The 3,278-nt window shown below is 40.9% G+C and overlaps 1 protein-coding gene across 1 annotated transcript in view; it reads left to right on the top strand.

Moving 5' to 3' along the window:
- Positions 1 to 3,278, top strand: part of UBE2G1 (ubiquitin conjugating enzyme E2 G1) — a 98,413-nt gene that overhangs the window by 1,234 nt on the left and 93,901 nt on the right. The gene's annotated exons all lie outside the window — the stretch shown is intronic.

The following is a 3,278-nucleotide window of genomic DNA, read 5'->3' as shown; positions in this document are numbered from 1 at the left end:
TGCGCCCACAGGCTCTGGGGAGGGGCGGCGGCCGGGTTGGCCTCCCCACGGGAGCCTGCATGCCCCCTCCCCCATTGTCCCGGCCTCCGGCCGTTTGCGGCTTCCAGGTTGACTTTTTAGGGGGTTGGCTTCTACTCTGCTAGGACTGTGTGAGTGGAGCATGCGCACTGGAGACGTACGTGTGCGGAGTGGAAGGGGGGAGGCGGGTTGGTGGCTTCACAATGCCGCCCCACGTGCTGCCAGATTTAAAGAGAAATGATCCAGCAGTTACCCCTGCTGTCCAACGCCCAGCGTGTGTCATTTTCAGTTCAGGCTGTCTTCCCCCTCCCCACTCCAGAGCCAGCGGATCCTAGTCCTCGGCAGAAGCCAGAGGCTAGAATGAGGAAATCTATGCCTGAAATAGATTTACTAAGAGTTTGAGGTTTTAGTTAAATCACCTTTATGGCAAAAGGTTGTCAGGGGCTGTTACAGATTGCATAATTAGGTTTATTATTAGACCATGAGCAAGCAGGTTTGGACAAGTAAAAAAGTTCTAGATGCTCAGGGGGCGTGACTTCGAAGTGAATGGAGAAGTTCTATGAAACTGTAGTGTGTCCATCACGAATATATTGGAAAAGCAATGAACGAATAACAACTTTATTGCATCTTATATTTGCAAGCACTTTTTCTGTGTTCTTGTTTTTTTGTTTTGTTTTGGAGACAGGAATTAAGATTTTCTTTTGTCTTCCTGAGAACAATTAGAACAAATTTTTATTATGTGGTGAACTAGTATTAAACAGCATTAAAGTACTAAATCAGTATTGAAATAGTACTCAATTCTTACATAATGGAAAAAAGACAAACATTTTAAAAGGTGTAAAAGAAGTTAAGCAGTTACTGAGAAAGTGAAATATGACCAATAACTGTGTCAGCAGTAGCAATGTGTCAAAACTATTTCTAATCTATTTGTGAACCAGCTCTAGATCTTGGTGGTCACTTATTTTAGTTTTGCACATCCCAAAGTGCAAACACTTCCCAAAACTCTATGTTAATGACTGATTTTCTGATAGGTTACACTAAAATACACTTTAAGGCAGAAGAATGATTTAGTTTGTAATTTTTCAGGTCTCATTACAAAGTTACTTAGCTGCTGATCAAGTTTTCTTGCCTTCTTGTTAGAAACAATGAAACTGTTCTTAATATTTTTCAAGATTTTTGATGAATTTTAATTAACATGCTCAAAACATGTATTAAAGTGTAAAAATATAAAGTATTGGAAAAATTAGATAACAGCACACTAAAATAAAAGCCTTGTTTTAGTAGTATATTGTTGGATCTTTGTGGTTCTTCAAATATCATTTGAAAACAGGCAAGAATGTACAGTGTAATTTTTTGAAATTATTTAGAGTAAATGTTTGGAAGATTTGATAATCAAATGTTTTAAAAAAATCTTAAAGTGTATTGAATAGATATACAAAACTGTAATTCTAGCCAGTAGAATTGTAGTAACTTACACCAGCAATGACCAACAATGGCTACATTTATTGAGCCTCCCGTCTGCCAGTCCTTAAGGATTTAAGTTCATCAGTTGGGAGAATATACTGGGTGTGTTTTGTTGATAACTGTAATGAAGAACCTAATTACTTTCAGATTGAACAAAATGGTTCCTTAGGTTGCAGAGATTCTCACCTTGGCACTACTGACATTTTGGGCTGTTGATTGTTGTGGGGCCTATACAGTGCATTGTAGAATGTTTAGCAGCATTCCTGGTCTTTACTCACTAGATGCCAGTAGTACATCCCCTCAGTTGTGACAACCATAATTGTCTCCTGAGGGACAAAATCATCCAGGTTGAAAACCACTGGTGTTTTAGTGAAATTATATGACTATTATGAAGCAAGTAAGAACACCTAACAGATTGATGAAATCAGATAGGTTGTGTATTTCTTTGCGGATATTATTAGAATATGACTTACTCCTTTGCAAATTCAGCAGTGGCAATTCAACTTTTGCAGTACATTATGTTAAACACTATGAAATCCCCCAGCACAAGAGATAATTTGAAAGAATTTTACTTTTTGAAAAGACGTTGTAAGCATTGGTTAAAAATACAGAGTACAAAAAAAGTGTAGTCTTTTCATTCCAAGTTTTTTTTCATTGAAGCATCCATCATTGACAAATGTCTGTCTTTTCAGAGAGGTTCTTATATATGTATTTATATGAGCTAACCCTGCACCAGGCACTAAGCTGAGCACTTTACATATATTATCTCATTTAATCCTCATAATAAGGAAGTATAGGTTTGGAGAGGCTAAGTAGCTTGCCCATGGTTACACAGGTGATGCTAGTAATGCTGTTAGAATGAAGACTTGCTTAGCAGGGACTCATGCCTGTAATCCCAGCCCTTTGGGAGACCGAGGCTAGAGGATTGCTTGAGTCCAGGAATTTGAGACCAGCCTAGGTACCACAGACCTCTTCTCTTAAAAAAGCAAACAAACCAAGAAACAAAAACCCCCAAAATTTAGCCATGCATGGTGGTGCCACCTGTTGTCCTAGCTACTCTGGAGGCAGAGGTGGGAAGGATCGCTAGAGCCCAGGAGTTCCAGGCTGTAATGAGCTGTGATTGTGCCACTGCATTCCAGCCAGGGCCACAGAATGAGACCTTCTTTTTTTAGTGACACTTTTGTTATTTTTAATTGGCTATAGGGCCTCCCAGGGAGGAGTGATCAATATAATCATGAAATAGGGTTTTGCAAATTTAAATAGTCAAGGTAAATTTATCCAGTAATTACCAAAATTAGTTTTCCTATCTTAATAAAATTTATTGTACAGAATAACACTTGTTAAGATAGACCCACCTGGGCAGCAAGACCTCATCTCTACAATAAATCAAAAAATCAGCCGGGTGTGGTAGCGCATGCCTGTAATTCTGGCTACTTGGAAGAATGAGGCGGCCGGAGCCCAGCAGGTGGAGGCTGCGGTGGCCGGGAGCGGCAACTGCACTCCAGTCTGGGTGACAGAGTGAGACTCCAACTCAAAAAAAAAAAGATATAACTGAGGGCCGGGCTCGGTGGCTTAGCCTGTAATCCCGTGCCTTGGGAGGCCGAGGTGAGTGAATTGCTTGAGCCCGCGGGTTCAAGATCAACCTGGGCAACTTGGTGAGACCTCATCTCTACAGTAAATCAAAAAAAATTAGCCAGGTGTGGTAGCACGTGCCTCTAGTTCCAGCTACTTGGAAGGCTGAGGCAGAAGGATCGCCGGAGACCAGCAGATTGAGGCTGCAGTGGCTGGGGGGGGGC

This window comes from Carlito syrichta, unplaced genomic scaffold (genome assembly GCF_000164805.1).
Source record: "Carlito syrichta isolate Samal-C Ts95f unplaced genomic scaffold, Tarsius_syrichta-2.0.1 Scaffold118031, whole genome shotgun sequence".
NCBI lineage: Eukaryota > Metazoa > Chordata > Mammalia > Primates > Tarsiidae > Carlito > Carlito syrichta.
The sequence above is the reverse complement of the archived record's forward strand: the minus strand, read 5'-3'. Positions and strand labels throughout refer to the sequence as shown.